At 39.5% G+C, this 17732-nt stretch overlaps 1 protein-coding gene and 1 non-coding gene across 6 annotated transcripts in view; one reads left to right on the top strand and one right to left on the bottom strand.

Moving 5' to 3' along the window:
* The window catches only part of PDE4D (phosphodiesterase 4D), a 948758-nt gene that overhangs the window by 635698 nt on the left and 295328 nt on the right, over window positions 1-17732 (top strand). The window lies entirely within an intron of this gene.
* On the bottom strand, window positions 13399-13470 carry TRNAG-GCC (transfer RNA glycine (anticodon GCC)). The gene has a single exon. It is a non-coding gene; the product is annotated as a tRNA-Gly (tRNA).

Genomic DNA, 17732 nt, shown 5'->3' with positions numbered 1-17732 from the left:
ACCTTGTGCTTACCTGGGTCATGGAGATCTTTTCTGTATAGTTCTTCTGTGTATTCTTGCCACCTCTGCCCTTTACTTCCTATGAAATCAACACAAGTTTTGCTATCCCTCAATTTCCCCCTAATCTCTGTAGACCCATCCCACTCCAATCCAGCAGACTTGATTTCTCTTTTAGAAAAATTAGAAAGATAAATCACCTACTTACATTTAATTACACACTCCAATCTGTGTTTGTGATGAATATAAGGAACTATGAGATCCCAGTTAATATATATACTGTATACAGAGACTAACAATGAAACGTGATGATTCAGAATAAGGTGAAAATGGTTCTATTCATCAGCACAAAATCTTCCCTTTGAATTATCCTATGGCAGCTAGCTCTGTGTAACCTCATGAATTTACCCTTGTTTTTAAGTGTTGGTGTGTGTGTGTGTGTGTGTGTGTGTGTGTGTTGCTGATTGCCAACAGTACCAGATCCTGAATATTTACTTGACAGTATCAACATTGGTAGCATGAGAGAAGTGCATGGTCCAAAGGAAGCAGGCGTGACCTTTCCAAACATCAAATTGCTTATAAGATAAGGAATAATTACGACTCTTAAGGGGTTGTTTTGAATATTTGAAGAAAAAGCAGTTAAAGAACCGAACCAAGTGGATAGTAGATGCTAATCAAATGCTAGTTTCCTTCTGTTTTTCAGAGATACCAAATTACTTATTCAAGTAGTCACTCAGACTTTGGTTAATGATTAGCTAAAGAGTAAAAATGAAGATTTTATTTTTTTTTAATTGAGTCTACTAGGACTGGTTTCATGTATGGATGGAATAAGCACTTAACATTTTATCACAATTAATTCTCCAAAAATTTTTTACTATACCTACTGCTAAATAGTAAATAAAATAATTTATCCAGTGGGATTAATTTCTAATGGTATACATTTCAGGCCTTTAACACACACACACACACACACACACACACAAATTTTTATTTTGAGAATTACTATACCTGCTGGCTTCCCTGGTGGCTTAGATGATAGAGTCTGCCTGCAAAGTGGGAGACCTGGGTTCAGTCCTTGGGCTGGAAAGACCCCTGGAAAAAGGAATGACAACCCGCTCCAGTATACTTGCCTGGAGAGTTCCAAGGACAGAAGAGCCTGGTGAGCTACAGTCCTTGGGGTTGCAAAGAGTCAAACATGACTGAGCTACTAACACGCACACATACTATACCTGGTGTTAAAATGGGGCTTCCTGGTGGCTCAGTTGGTAAGAATCTGCCTGAAATGCAGGATATCCAGGTTCAATCCCTGGGTCAGGAAGATCCTCTGGAGAAGGAATTGGGAACCCACTCCAGTACTCTTGCCTGGGAAATCCCATGGACAGAGGACAGAGGAGCCTGGCGGGCTCCATGGGGTTGCAAGAATCTGACATGACTTAGCAACTAAACCACCACCACCGCTGTTAAAATATAAATAGCTGATATTAGCCCACTGTTGCATTAGCCAGTCTGCATAAAGGAGTTTTTTTGAGATTAGTAAAGCAGTAAGTCTGTACATCTTAAATGGCGGTTAAAAAGAAATCTGGTAACACAAGGTGCACCCCCACATCAAACTTATTTTGTTTGATTTCATAGTATTGGCCAGATGACATTTTATAAAATTTGAGATACTAGCAACATTTTAAAAGGGAAGATCTCTCATATAATTCCAGGTTTCTTTTTGCCAGTGAAAAAAGTTGATCACATTGGGGTCTCAGACATTCCTGGGTAATGAGCCACTCCCTGAGGAATGGAAGAGTATTTTTTTTGTGGACTGATTACCCCAATAAAAAATCTTCAAATGGTTCAGTGTACCTTTGGTCATTGTCTTTTTCATTTTTCCAAAAGCATCCTGTTAAACTAGTTCTAGTTCTCAGCTTTAAAGATACACAGAAAATGTTTCTTCCAGAGCCATAAATACTCTTGAGGCCGAATTGTAATAATATAGTATGATTTTTTTTATTCATTCCAGAATCCTAACAATTGAAAAAAAGAGAGAGAGAGCCATTATATTCTTTAATAGTAAGAGTTAACATTTAGTGAGTCTTTGACTATGTGCTGAGCACTGTTCTAAGCATTTTACCAGCATCATTTAATATAATTCTCCCAATTACCTTGATTACACCCATTTTACAGCAGAACAGACTGGGGCATAGAAAGGTAAATCCCCGTGACTTGGGTAAGGAGCCAAATTGGGATTATACCTTGTCACTCTGACTCACAGTCTTCCCCACCACTGTCTAAAACCACTTTCTCTGTATTGTCCCTTGTGTTAGCCTTGGTGCTTCAACTGGAGCCTTTGGGATCTTTCGAAAGGTGAAAAATACAGTTGTATTGTCTCATCATTTGAGAAACAGAAAGATGGGCCCGCCATGTTGCAGGACTCCAAAGACACAATTCACATCGTGGGTTGTGTAAATGGCGCCCCCTGGAGTTGTGCAGTGTACTGTGCACAGACACATGCAATGGCCCTGCTACCAGATACTCCCTCCCACAATTCCTTTATGATTTCTAGTGCCGCTGCGCTGTGTTCTGCTTAGTTGCTCAGTCGTGTCTGACTCTATGCAACCCCATGGACTGTACCCCACTGGGCTCTTCTGTCCATGAGGATTCTCCAGGCAAGAATACTGGAGTGGGCAGCCATTCCCTTCTCCAGGGGATCTTCCCAACCCAGGAATGGAACCTGGGTCTCCCACACTGCAGACAGATTCTTTACCAACTGAGCCACCAGGTAAGCCCTAGGTGGTTCTTTAGGGTGAACTGAGATTCTCTGTAGCCATTTCTTCTGCTTCCAGTCATGTCAAGCAGTAGTTGAAGACATACATTCTCAGAAATAATCTCTAAGGAGTTGAAGGCGGGTTGCTCACAGATTATTTCCCCGGGATAGGACAGCAGTGGTGGTGGCTTTTCTGTGTGGGCATGGAGCTGGGTCTGAAACGGTGATTCACCCTCCTCCAACAGAGCACGCGGTAACCCTGCAGCCAGATTGTGCCACGTGGTACGTGACTCCCCTTGAGTCAGGACAGTCAAGTCACTCAGGCATTGAAGTTTAACCTTGTGGCCTACTTGCCAGTTACAAAAGAGCCAGAATTCCACAGCATTCCTAAAGCCCATATCAATTTCATTGTAGGCTTTAGGAATGTTACTATTTAAGTAACAGTGACAACAAGGAAGAAAAAGCGTTTGGTTATAGAGGCCTCTGTGGTATATTTTGTGCTATTTTGAAAGAATACATCCATTTGTCCTTAAAGAAAGTTTATTTCAAAGGAAAAATATCAGTTGTACTCACTGAGCAATGGAGCAGAATAAGTCAGTGTTAATCCAGATATACCTGTTTTATTGTGGGTTGATATCTTGTCTTCCTAGTTCCAGTTTCTCTAATTGGAGTAGAAACCTAACCCCAGTTCAAAACAGTATCCCCTGGGCCTGCATAGAAATAAAGTTGGCCTGTTAAGGACTCTCATCCCTCTTCCTCCATTATGGGGAAATGGGTCACCAGCAATATCACAGTGCCTAAATCACTAGTCAGGTGTTTTAGAGGACAATTTAACCAATCATTTTGGTACACCAGGCAACAATATTATTGTTTTAGTTTGGTCATTCAAGTACCCAAACTCTGAATTCATTATCTCATGATCTCATGTGTTCAGTTATTATAGAGAAATTCTAACCGCAAGGAGGGGAGTATTTTTCTTCCCAGCTAAACTACTAGGTCCTCCCGGAGACAAGCACATCTTGTGCTTTTCATTGTTCATGGGATCTAGACTGAACTGGATCATGAGTAAGTCATGAAGACTGGTTGCCTTACTTCACCTCGTTAGCGAAGTGAAGTATAACTCATAATCATCAATGTACTGCAGGAAATAGCACACTATCTGGAAATATTAAATATGTCTTCTTGCATGAATCACTTCTTACTGGAATTCTCTTTCCTTCCAAAAACCAACACCAGGGCTCTGTTGTCCATGGCACATACTTTGGTCCTCAGTGTCTAGAGCTTGGGAGCTTTTTATGGGCCTATGAAAATATTTGAGAACTAAAAAGTAAAGTTATTGACTCCAAAATACAAAAAGAAAACTGCAAAATCCTGATTAAAATTTAATTAAGTATTTTAAAATGTAATATTACATGAACTTCAATAATTGTCAAGTAATTAAAAATTTTATTACATTTGGAAAAAAAACTTGTGGGCTGGTTTTTTTTTTTTCCATTTCATAAAAATTCTCAAATATGTCAGATGATTGCAGAGAAATCAGAGTTAGTCATTAGCTAAATGAATTTAGTTAGCCAGATAATTTCAAAGAAAAATTATAAAGATCCTTTCTAGATTTTCATAACAAAATCATTATATAATGTGGGAAGTGGATCCATTTTATTTTATTTTTTTTTGGATCTTTAATATCCAGGATATGATGTGTAGTGGAATTTACAAAGGAATTAAAACAGCCTTGCTTAAACTACTATCCATTTGCAAGATTATTTTTTAAATAACTTCTTTTTTTTAACTAAAACCAAGCTGTCATTGTAATTTAGAGTTCCTATTAGGTAACTCTTAAGAAAAAGATCAACTATCTTCAGAGAGCTCTGTGTGTTAACCGGAACTGACTTAGTCCTGGGGGAAATTAACTTACTGAAGGACTGTCAGCTGAATGAAGGCTTAAATTTCATGAACTTGGAGGAGAGAGCTTTTTCACATTCTCTTCCCGTATGGAGTAACAATCTGTTCTGAAAGTGGAGAGTGTTTTGGCATTATCTCCTCTAACTCATTTGCCTTCAACTTTCCATAAATCAAGTTCTGCCAATTACCATCTTTAAGATTCAACTTTTTGCAAAACTGTTAGACAAAGCACTCTTTTTGAGAAGACAGAGAATACACTATAGAGTAATTCCTCTGAAAATCACAGTTCTGTGTTGTATACAGTTATTTTTTTAGAGTTCACTGCCTGCCTGGAATGAAGGCTGACTTTCTCCCCAGAAGAGCGCAGACTGATCCACAAAGTCAGGTTAAACAGTACCTGAGTCTGCTTGCCTATCCCTTGTACAGAAATTATCTGTTATCAAAGCAAAATATAACTGTAAGTATAATGTACCTATAGAAATTGTTCTTGAGCTCTAAAGGAAAATGAGTCTTCATTTTGGAAAAAAGAATCAACAGAGTAAAACAAAGGTGTTTCTTTTTCCAAAAGTTTTTGTTGACTACTACATTTATATACACACCTATAGTCTGGTATCTAAATACCTGAAATATTTGTAAAGTTTTAATTCCTAGAATGAAAATAATGATTAATTTCTAACAATCTTGATGTCGTGTCCACAAAAATAACTGTGACCAGGAGTGAAAGTCTATCCATCTCATCGTCTTTATCTTAGGGTTGATTTAAAAATTAAAAAAAAAAAAAATCCTCCTACTGAGATGCTATTTGTGATGCTATTTGTTTAGTTCCTGAGATCCTAGTTTTCCCCAGGTGAGGTTTAGCTCTCCTAAAAGACAAATCCATGTCCTACTCTTAAGGTCTTGAGAATGGCGCCTAAGCCCCTCCAGGTCTCAGTTTCAACTCTTTGATGGAGGAAACTAGTACATAGCTCATGAATTTGTGTGTTTTCTTATTTTTAAATGTATGTTATTAAAGTATAGTTGATTTACAATGTTGCATTAATTTCTGCTGTCCAGCAAAGTGATTCAGTTATATCCTCAGTCGCGTGCAACTCTTTGTGACCCCATTGACTATAAGCCAAACAGGCTCCTCTGCCCATGAAATTTAAGGCAAGAATGCTGGAATAGGGTGCCGTTTCCTATTCCAAGGGATCTTCATGACTCTGAGATCGAACTCACATCTCTTGCGTCTTCTGCATTCCCAGGAGGATCCTTTACCACCAGGCCACCTTGGAAACCTGATTCAGTTATACACATACACATTCTTTTTCGTACTCTTTTCCATGCTTTATCACCCGATATTGAATGCAGTTCCCTATGCTCTCCAATCGACATTGTCACTAATATGAGTTTGTTTTCAGTATTAATGAGATGACATGTGTGAGCGCCATATCCAGTGCCTGGTATTTGGTGAGCCTGAGTTCTAGCCACTTCTTCCACTCACCTTGCTGGGAAGCACTCTCTGGACTTCAGTTCCATCACCTGGTAAATGGGTATATAGAGCCTTCATGCAGCTGATGTAGATGTTATTATGTTAATAACCTCACTCCGTGACTCCAATCCATTTCTTTGAGCTCTGGCCAGAGCAGACTCCTCATCCAGAGGCACAGCTCTCTCATTCATGGGCTGATGGGTGGCTGGCTATGGCAGATATTACAGGTCCCCTCAAGCACCCTCTCATTTTCCTGCCAATAAAGATGTGGGGAAACTCTTCCCAGAAAAGCCATTTCTTTGAACTGAAGTACTTTATCTGGATTTGTAGCTCATGACATAATAGACACTAAAAACTTAAGAAAGAATCTTTTCCTCCTTAAAAATGATGCTGGGGTCAGCTCACTGATTGCCTAAGCTCCCTTCCAGTATGTTTCTTACCCAATTCTTTTTTCTTTGGGAGAAAATTTTTACTGTAAAGATGTGGGGACTCTGTTTTGGCAAAGAAGTTGTAGAAAATAGTTTTCAGAAACAGCAGCTTATGAAAAAGAAAACACACCAGACAGTTTTTGAATTCTGATTCCAACCGTGAAGCATATGCCATAAAAGGGCACAGGAAGAAAACTTACAAAAGGCTTATCTACTGTGATTAACCAAAAAAATGTACTCTGTTGTTAAGCAGACAGCCTGTGAGCCAGATTTTGTTGTAGGTACTGGGAATGCAGAGATAAATAAACCCCGTTCCTGATTGCAAGGGGCTTGCAGCTCTGTGGAAGAGCCCAGGTGTCTGTTCAGGACCAGACACTGAGGGTAGGAGGATGGGAATCCACAGTCCCTTCCGCTTTGCTAGATAAAGAGAGGATCACACTGTGACTGTGTTCCTAAGCACTCTGGTTGGAATTAGCATCAGAATCTGAACGTTTGCTTAGCCCAAGGCACCTCATTCAAACTGAAAAGCAATGGGACCAGAGAAGCTGACCCCGAGTTAATTTTTGACCAGAAAAGAGAGACCAAAGGGAAGAACAATAATGTTGCCAACAAAGCACTTGCGAATCCTTGCACACAGGTGGATAACAGGTTGTCTCCTTCCATCCCAGAACAACCCTGGGAGGAAGATAAGTGTGTTATCTCATAGGAGAAGAGTAGATTTAGGAGATTAAAGTTGTTTTCAAAGATTGCAGTCAAAATCAATTGTCTGAACGGTAACTGTGGAACTCTGCTGTCCCTATGATTGCTATTGTGTGCTGCCGACTATTGTAAATACATTACACACAAGTTTAAAAATGTACATATAGAATATTAATCATCAGAATTAACCTAAGATGTTCACAGAACTGAATGAAGCCAAGAAACTGAACTTCTGAGTTTGTCATGGAGTTAGTTGGTCTTTACTGCTGCTCGTGTTAGATCCTGAACGGAAGTAGAGGTAGGGGAAGCAGCTTGGGCAGATTTCGGGCAAGCCATGTACGATGTGCATGTCTGTCATCATAGGAGAAGGCTGTAATTGATTCAGTAAGGAAGAGGAGGCTGCTGAAAGTTTAACATTTTAAGTTTTGTGTCATTGGAAAGTGAAAGTGAAGTCGCTCAGTCGTGTCCGACTCTTTGCCACCCCGTGGACTGTAGCCCTCCTAGCTCCTCCATCCATGGGATTCTCCAGGCAAGAATACTGGAGTGGGTTACCATTTCCTTCTCCAGGGGATCTTCCCAACCCAGGGATTGAACCCCAGTCTCCCACATTGGAGGCAGACGCTTTAACCTCTGAGCCAAATTGGAAGGTAACCCTAAGACAATACAGAGACTAAAACTTAGATGTATAAATGGGAGTGAAGAAAACTATTCAAGTCTATTATGTAAAGGGAGTCGGGGGCTCAAGGTCAAACTAAGATGGAAGCAGAAAACGATTTAATTTTTTTTTTTAAGTTATGGAAGTATAGGTGATTTACAATATGTTAGTTTCAAGTGTGGGGCTTCTGTGGTGGCTCAGAGGTTAAAAAAAAAAAAAACCATCTCCCAGAGCTTGCTCAAATTCATGTACATTGAGTTGGTGGACATGAGTCATGTCCATTGAGAGCCACCTGGGAAGCCCATTGAACCCTTGAAAGTGTTAGTTGTTCAGTTGTGTCCGTTTCTTTGCGATCCCATGGACTGTAGCCCACCAGGTTCCCCTGTCCATGAGATTTTCCAGGCAAGAATACTGGAGTGGGTTGCCATTCCCTTCTCCAGGGAATCTTCCCAACCTGGAAATGGAACCCCAGGTCTCCTGCACTGCAGGCAGATTCTTTACTGTCTGAGCCACTACTATATGCCAGATACTTAGGCAAGATTTTACGTGTCTCATTTAATCCTCAAAACCCTGTTTTATCTCCATTTTATAGCCTAGGAAACTGAGACTTAGAGAAGATTAGTAACTTGTTCAAGACCAAACAGCTAAGTCACCAGTGGTGTTTGAATTGGCACCCAGGCAATCTAACCCCAAAGGCTACTTTTTAACCTGCTTCTGTGTACCTTCCTTAACTAACAGACATTGTCTCAAAGAGCAGACCTTTTACATTAAATAGATCTTATTTGTGATGTGTGATCAAAGGGAAATTACTTGAGTTGCCTGGATTGTTTTACCATTACCATTACTACACGCTAGGAAAAATGTTACAAACAAATGTAAATTAAATGAGCCCTCTGAAAATTTGCTTTCTAATAAGTCAATTTCCTTCATTGTCTAAAGCATCAGGTGTTAAATTGCTGTTAAAGCACATTCTTTGTACATTTATTTTTGACACTTTTTTTCCAAGTTCTATTTTAATGAAAACTTCAAGTTGTCTCACAGTGTTAGAAACAAGGGCTTCAGTTGGCAATGTGATTTTTCCAGTTGTTTTATCTCTTTTAAAAGATTTAATTCAATTTTAGAATATAGCATTGTCCTTTGAGATAGGTAAATAGCATTAGAAACCACTTGATTAAACACAGGGTCTAGTATGAATCTGAAATAGGAACTAGAGATATAATACGAGCTATAATTAGGGTAAGTGCTACTATCATGTGTATACATTTCAACAAAGTAACAGCTATAGAGATGACTTACAAGAAAACAAACCAGACATTGGTCAAGGCAATATTTTTACTCTTGACTGTGTCTATGTAACAGCATGCAACACTTTATGGAGAGTCAGGGATGGTTTAAGAAAGTACATTGATTTCTCAAGTTAAGAATCCTTATCTTAACTTTTATTTCTAATGCTTTGATTTGCTCTTTAAGAATGAGACATTTAGAACAAGACTGGCTATAACTCCTGAGTATACCATTAAAATTTAATCTTTTTGATTCCACTTACATCAGTACCTAAATTTATGGAGACGGTGCAGAATGGTGTTTGTTCAGGTTTGGGAGGAGAGGGAAATGGGCGTTACTGTTTAATGGGTACTACTGTGTTGCAGTTTGAGAAAATGAATGAAAAAGTTCTAGAGATGGATGGTGGTAATGGTTGCCTTTTCCACAACAAATTGTGGAAAATTCTTAAAGAGATGGGAATATCAGACCACCTGACCTGCCTCCTCAGAAATCTGTTTGCAGGTCAAGAAGCAATGGTTAGAGCTGGACATGGAACAACAGACTGGTTCCAAATCAGGAAAGGAGCACATCAAGGCTGCATATTGTCACCCTGCTTATTTAACTTATATGCAGAGTACATCATGTGAAATGCCAGGCTGGATGAAGCACAAGCTGGAATCAAGATTGCCGGGAGAAATATCAATAACCTCAGATACGCAGATGACACCACCCTTATGGCAGAAAGTGAAGAAGAACTAAAGAGCTTCTTGATGAAAGTGAAAGAGGATAATGAAAAAGTTGGCTTAAAGCTCAACATTCAGAAAACTAAGATCATGGCATCCGGTCCCATCACTTCATGGGAAATAGATGGGAAAACAGTGGAAACAGTGTCAGACTTTATTTTGGGGGGCTCCAAAATCACTGCAGATGGTGACTGCAGCCATAAAATTAAAAGACGCTTACTCCTTGGAAAAAAAGCTATGACCAACCTAGACAGCATATTAAAAAGCAGAGACATTACTTTGCTGACCAAAGTCCATCTAGTCGAAGCTATGGTTTTTCCAGTAATCATGTATGGATGTGAGAGTTGGACTATAAAGAAAGCTGAGTGATGAAGAATTGATGCTTTTGAACTGTGGTGTTGGAGAAGACTCTTCAGAGTCCCTTGGACTGCAAGGAGATCCAACCAGTCCATCCTAAAGGAAATCAGTCCTGAATATTCATTGGAAGGACTGATGCTTAAGCTGAAACTGCACTACTTTGGCCACCTAATGTGAAGAAATGTCTCATTGGAAAAGACCCTGATGCTGGGAAAGATTGAAGGTGGGAGGAAAAGGGGACGGCAGAGGATGAGATGCTTTGTTGATATCACCGACTCAATGGACAAGAGCTTGAGTAAGCTCTGGGAATTGGTGATGGAGAGGGATGCCTGGCGTGCTGCAATCCTTGGAGTCACAAAAAGTTGGACATGATTGAGTGACTGAGCTGAACTAAACTGAATGGTTGTCCAACAATGTGAATGTATGTAAGGCCATTGAGCTGTGCACTAAAAAGGGTTAAGCTGGTAACTTTTATGTTATGTGTGTTTTACCATGATTAAAAAAATACTGTATCTTGACCTATACTTATAGAGGATCGAAATATATTTAGCAACTGGATATATAAAGATAATTTTTAAATACTTGAAGTTAAATTGACATAGCCAATTCCTTCACTTTAAAGTAAAATCTATAGATTTCTAGCTTCAAAATGGTGGATAGATGACCTCCCCACCCATTGTTTTTTTCTAAAAATATCACCCAAATCAATAACATGAGTGAATTCCAAAAACAGGGATAGTACAGAGGTATGTATAATGTACACCCAGCCACAAGTCTTGACTCTCTGGATAGTCAGCATACGCTATGTCTCTCCCCATGGAAGACAAGAGGTCTTGCAGTAATAGGCAGAGAGGCCGGGAAGGATAGCTGTGCAAACTGTGTTTGGAGGATGCTACAAAAGTCTGCAAACTGACCATGCAGACCTCCATTTCCCTTCTCTTGCCCACATCAGACCACTAGCAGGATGACTTAATACCCATCCCTAGAAAAGACAGACCACCTCAGAGGGAAAAAAATCATACAGTGACATTTAGGGTGGTCAAATAAAAACCTGCTGGGCACCCAATCTCACTACAGCAAATTCCCCAGTGCACAAGCCCCACCCAGGCACTTGGATCGTCTATCACCCTTCTAGAGCTCAACCTCAGATGTGACCTCAGGTCAAGGATCAATGCAGGAGTTTGAGAATCCTACTCTCACCACTGATGAGCTGTTTGCATGCATTTCTTTAATATAATTTTAATACTTAATTGAAATGAGGTTTAATTTACAGAGATACATGTAATTTGAGAATAATGAAGAACATAAAGAATGAAGAAGAGAGGGTCAGAATATAAAGGAAATACAATAGCACTTATGAAACTTTAAACAGCTTACTTGAGCCATACAATGCAGGGTGTTTTTTTCTTTTGATCCCATATTTTGAATTAGTACATAGTTCTGAGAGTTATTTACAAAGTATATATCCTGTCAACATTACTGATCCCAGGCAAAAGTGCTTATGCCAGTTTTAAAAACTAGTTTTCTGCACCTTTTGATTGACAATATAATTGGTTGACAAATGTTGAAATCTATATTATCAGAGATCTCACATATTGTTACCTTTTAAAATAGTCATTTGTTAGTCAGGATTACTTAATGAAGTAATCAAAGTGCCATCTATTGTGGAGGTAACCGCAGGTGACTCTAGGACTATGGCTGAACATCTTACACACTTCACAGCTAACAGAGTCATAACCTTGTCATGTATACCCTCATTGTAGTGTTTATGAGCCTAAAAAAACTAGAAATGAGGACAGTGAACTTAGACTGTTTAATCCTGGATATCTTGAAAATCTAGAATTTACTGGCAGATGGACAAGGAGTGAGGTGCTACCTTGTGATTTTGATTTAAATTTCCCTGATAATTAGGGATGTTGAACATCTTTTTATGTAACTACTGAGCATCTGTATGTCTTGTTTTTTTGGGAAAATGTCTGCTCAAGTCCTTTGCTCATTTATTAATCATATTATTTGGGTTCTTCTGCTATTGAGTTGTACGAATTTTATATGTATTTTAAATATTAATACTTTATCAGTTATGTGGCTTGCAAATATCTTCTCCATTACATAGGTTAAATTTTCACTTTTGTGACATTATGATTTATAAGAAACATACGTTTGGTCATTCGGATGACCAGAATCTGTTTCTAATACATATTAGGTCTTTTTCCACTGGTTCCTGGTTCACAGCTCTTAAAACCTTTGGAATTTCCTATGATAAGTATCATAAAAGTATCTTTTGTTATGCTAATAAGGTAACTTCTGCAAAGTCCCTAGGGAATTTAAAGAAGGGGACTAGTTGCTAGTGGAACCAGCCAATCCTTTAGAAAGTTGGAACTTTCATTTTTCACCCAGACTTCTGAGGGGGTTGGCTGGGAGAGAGGCTAGAGGTTGACTTAGTCCTCAAAGACCAGTGATTTAATCAGTTATGCCAGTAACAAGGAAGCCTCCATAAAAACTGGAAAGAAGAGGGTTCAGAAAGCTTCAGGATTGGTGAATATGGGGATATGGGGGCAGAGTGATGCACTAGGAAAGAGTGTGGAAGCTTTGTGTCCTTTCCCCATACCATGCCCTACATATCTTTTCCATCTGGCTGTTCCTGAGTTATATCCTTCTATCATAAACCAGTAATCTAGTGAGTAAATGTGTTTCCTAAATTCTTGTTAGCATCTCTAGCAAATAAGGGGGGGATCATGGGAACCTCTGATTTATAGCCAATTTTTCAGTAATGCAAGTAACAACTTGGGTTTGCAACTGACATCTGTAGAGAGCAGGAGGGAGTCTCATGGGACTGAGCCCTTAACCTGTGGAATCTGATATTATCTCCAAGTGGATGGTGTCAGTATTGAGTTGAATTCTCTGACACCCTGCTGGTGGTGTCAGAGAATTGTTTGTTGATATGGGAAACTCTGAATCTCCCCCTAGCCCCAAACACAGGTTGCAGTTGGACAGTTGGAGAGTGGAGTGAAGCGAGTGAAAGTCACTCAGTCATGTTCAGCTCTTTGCGACCCCATGGACTATATATACACAGTCCATGGAATTCTCCAGGCCAGAATACTGGAGTGGGTAGCTGTTCCCTTCTCCAGGGGATCTTCCCAACCTGGGAATCGAACCCAGGTCTCCCACATGGCAGGTGGATTCTTTACCAACTGAGCCACCAGGGAAGCCCATACAGTTCGATGCAGAGACCAAAAGGATTTTGTTGATGATTTCCTTTGCTATGCAGAAATTTTTTAGCTTGATGTAAAAGATTCAGTGCAGTATCTATCAAAATTCCAACAGCATTCTCCACATAAAAAAGACACTCCTACAATTCATATGGAACCCCCCCCCACACACACACGCAAACCACGAATAGCCAAAGCAATTTTGAAATAGAAGGAGAAAGCTAGAGGCATCACATTTCCTGATTTCAGACTATATTACAAAGTTATAGTAATCAAAACAGTATCAGTTCACTTCAGTTCAGTCACTCAGTCGTGTCTGACTCTTTTCAACCCCATGAATCACAGCACGCCAGGGCTCCCTGTCTATCACCAACTGCCGGAGTTACTCAAACCCACGTCCCTCGAGTTGGTGATGCCATCCAGCCATCTCATCCTCTGTCGTCCCCTTCTCCTCCTGCCCCCAATCCCTCCCAGGATCAGGGTCTTTTCCAATGAGTCAACTCTTCACATGAGGTGGCCAAAGTATTGGAGTTTCAACTTCAGCATAAGTCCTTCCAATGAAAACCCAGGACCGATCTCCTTTAGGATGAACTGGTTGGATCTCCTTGCAATCCAAGGGACTCTCAAGAGTCTTCTCCAACACTACAGTTCAAAAGTATCAATTTTTCTGTGCTCAGCTTTCTTCACAGTCCAACTCTCACATCCATACATGACCACTGGAAAAACCATAGCCTTGACTAGACGGACCTTTGTTGGCAAAGTAATGTCTCTGCTTTTTAATATGCTGTCTAGATTGGTCATAACTTTCCTTCCAAGGAGTAAGCGTCTTTTAATTTCATGGCTGCAAAACAGTATAGTACTGACATAAAAACAGACCCATAGAACAATGAAACAGAATAGAGTCTTGAGTCTCCCCTAGTAATCCAGCGGCTAAGATTCTATGCTCACAATGCATGGGGTCCAGGTTCAACACCTGATAAGGGAACTAGATCCCCCTTGCTGCAACTAAAAGATCCTGCATGCTTCAACTAAGACCTGGCACAGCCAAATAAATAAATGTTAAAAAAAGAATAGAGAACCCAGAAATAAACCCATGCATTTTTGGTCAATTAATTTTTAATAAAGGAGCCAAGAAACTACACTGGGGGAAGGATAATCTCTTTAATAAATGATATTGAGAAAACTGGATAACCACATACAAAATAATGAAATTGACCTGTACTTTACACTGGTCACAGAAATTTACCTAAAATGGATTAAAAACTTACAAGGCCTGAAAGTTAACATTTCTAGAACAAAATAGGGAAAAACTCCTTGACATTGGTCCTGGCAGTGCATTTTTAGATATGACACCAAAAGCACGGGCATCAAAAGCAGAATTAGACAGGCAGGATTACATCAAAATCATGATAATTACTTTTCTAACCTGACATTTTACAAAAGAGGTAAGAAACCTGAAGGTCAGAAGCATATAATACTTCTTGAGCTTTCCCTCAGAAGTTAAGGAACTTAACTCCAAGGAGGTTTATGCTTATGGAAAAGTCCTTGAATCCAAATGTGTATAAGAGAAACAGCTCAAAATCGGCTACCGATTCCCCTCCAGATAAGGGCAATGCCACATGATTCCTCAATAAGTGGGATATATTGTAAGAGGCCCAAGTGTCTTTTTCTTTTTAAATACTTGAGTACAATGTAGAATGCCAGGAAACTGTAGTAGCAACAAAATAACAAACCTGCAGCTCCATGTTCCTTCTTTCTACAAAGTTACTTGACCTATATGCAGTCCTGATTTTAAGCACATTTGACAGGCCTGTATATTTTGTTACATCATAACATGGTTCTCAAAAGTTGTGATCTGAAAATAAGAGTTGACTCAAAGGATGGAGGTTTGAAAGTGGGCAGAGTATTTCAAAGTAATAACATCTGAAAAAAAAAAAATCGAATTGTGTAGTAATTAATATACTGTCTAACTTGTTAATGAACTTAACAGTTCGTTCAGTTGGTTTCAGTTACTATTTTATGTTTAATGCTTGGCATTTGATAACTGTCCTTAGTCCCACAAATTGTGCTTGCCATTGTATAAAAGGGAGGTTTTAGGGTGTACCCAGTCTATTTCCCTGCAGTTGATGCTTTCCACCGGAGTGTTGCCCATATTGCCTCCTGACCACCGTTAGTATGGGAGAGATTTTAGGTGATATTTGGATGCTTTTTTAAAAATTAACACTTTTATTGGGGGGAAATGCAATCAGCATATCACCCATTTAATCAAATAAATACAAGCTTATTGTTTATGTTATTTAAGTTAAAAGAGAATGAGTCAATGAAGAAAAATATCAAGTCATGATGGTGTATACATGGTATAGATGCCAGTAGGAAAGAACTTGTAGCGGTTGTGTCCAGATGCCTGAAGTTTAGGAAACATGATACCACACAGTGGTTTGAATCAACCAAATGTATACAGTTGGATGACCATGATAAACATAAACATCTGTGGTACAGTCCTTTGAAATGTTGCGGTGACAGTAGTCAAAGAGAAGTCTATATAACACTACACAATTCAGTATATCAGGAAAATGCTGGAAACCATAGTAGCTTCTATATCAAATGCATGTTCTCCGATGCTAGAAATCATAGTAGCTTCTAGATCAAATACATGTCCTCTAAAGCCCTCCAGACAAGGTCCACGTGTTTCCTAAAGTCCCTAAATTCTCCCCAGATTCAGGCATCCTCATTGGCCATTATGTACACCGTCGTATATTTGTGTACTAACAGGAATGTGTGGGAGGAAGCAGTGCCATACCCTTCCATTCTGAGGAGCTTTTCAGAGGAAATAATATGTGATACTCAATTTATAAAACATTATTTCAGAACTTACCCTATGGGGGGAAAAATTCCTTAGACTGGAGAAAACACTGTAATATTGAACAAGTACTATTAGGGTTCTAAAAAACTGTGATCATTTTATCACTACCTTAATATCAGGGATAAGAGCAAAATTAAAAATTTCAATCTCTATGGCCTTGTACTACTGTGCTACTGTGTCCTATTGTGCGTCTGTCTTTTTCTGTAATGTTAACCTTGATGGATGGATCTAAGAAGCTTCCAGTCTTGTGGCTTGTTGCATATGTTGTCAGATTCCCCACTATTAACATGTTTTCTTTGGGACAGGGGTGATGTATTAGTCATTAAAGGACTGTTGTATAGTGGACCCAACAAGTGGGTTAGGATTTTCAGAGATACATTCTTGGAATATGTGTAACGTTGAGTAGAACACAGGATAGCCCTAACCTAAAGAGATTAAGGATGGGTTTCTGACAGGGAAGGGAGTGCCAGTGAGCTAAGTGTTCTCCACTGGGACAGAAAGAGCTTTCTTGGGGATGGTAAAACAGAGGACTATTTAGGGAGAGTTTTTAATTTTTAGTTAGTTTATTTCTAATTGGAGGATAATTACTTTACAATATTGTGTTGGTTTCTGCTGTATGTCAACATAATCAGTCATAGGTATAGATGTGTCCCCGCCCTCTTACACCTCGTTCCCATCTCCCACCCCTTCCCACCCCTCAAAGTTATCCCAGAGCACTGAGTTTGGGCTCCCTGTGTCACAGGACTATTTCAAGAGAGTTTAACCCTCAACATTCAGACATTTCATTTTGTGATTACTGTTTCTTTCTGAAGTATCAACAAGAAGGTATTTGCTGGGCCTTACACAAAAGAGAAGAGTACTTCAAATAAGTAATAGTGGTTAGTTACTTTCACTTGGCCTGGGTTTTTTTTCTTTTTTCTCTACATTAAAAGTCCAAGAAAAAAAGATAAACCTCTTTTCATAAGCCCCCTCCCTCCAAAATGGGGAGTGGTTTCCCCAACTTTCTTTTGAATGTCTGAAAGTATGTGATTGGTCAACCTCCCTTAAAGTGCCAGCAACTGTTTAACGTGGGACAGAGCCAAGCATCTGTGAATGTCCCTGAACAGTCATGGGAAAACTGAAAAGCTTAAGGAGACAGGGCCAGCAGTTTATTGGCATTTACCTGAAGTGGCGTGAGAGGAGACTAAATAATAAATGCACCTTGAAGTGTGACCGGGGAGGAGGAGGTGAAGGGTTTGCTGTAATAAGTAGCCAGAGGTCTGGCAAGATGCCTTACTACATTAATTTTCCAAGTCCTTTGGGTGGGTCACACTTGCGCTACAATATCCTGTCTGCAAATGCTAAATAAATACCAGGATCACGTCAGGCTAAAGAACCAACGTACTAACTAATGTCA

The sequence above is a fragment of the Odocoileus virginianus genome, chromosome 14 (genome assembly GCF_023699985.2).
Source record: "Odocoileus virginianus isolate 20LAN1187 ecotype Illinois chromosome 14, Ovbor_1.2, whole genome shotgun sequence".
Classification (NCBI taxonomy): Eukaryota; Metazoa; Chordata; class Mammalia; order Artiodactyla; family Cervidae; genus Odocoileus; species Odocoileus virginianus.
This window is presented reverse-complemented; position numbering and strand designations above follow the sequence as displayed.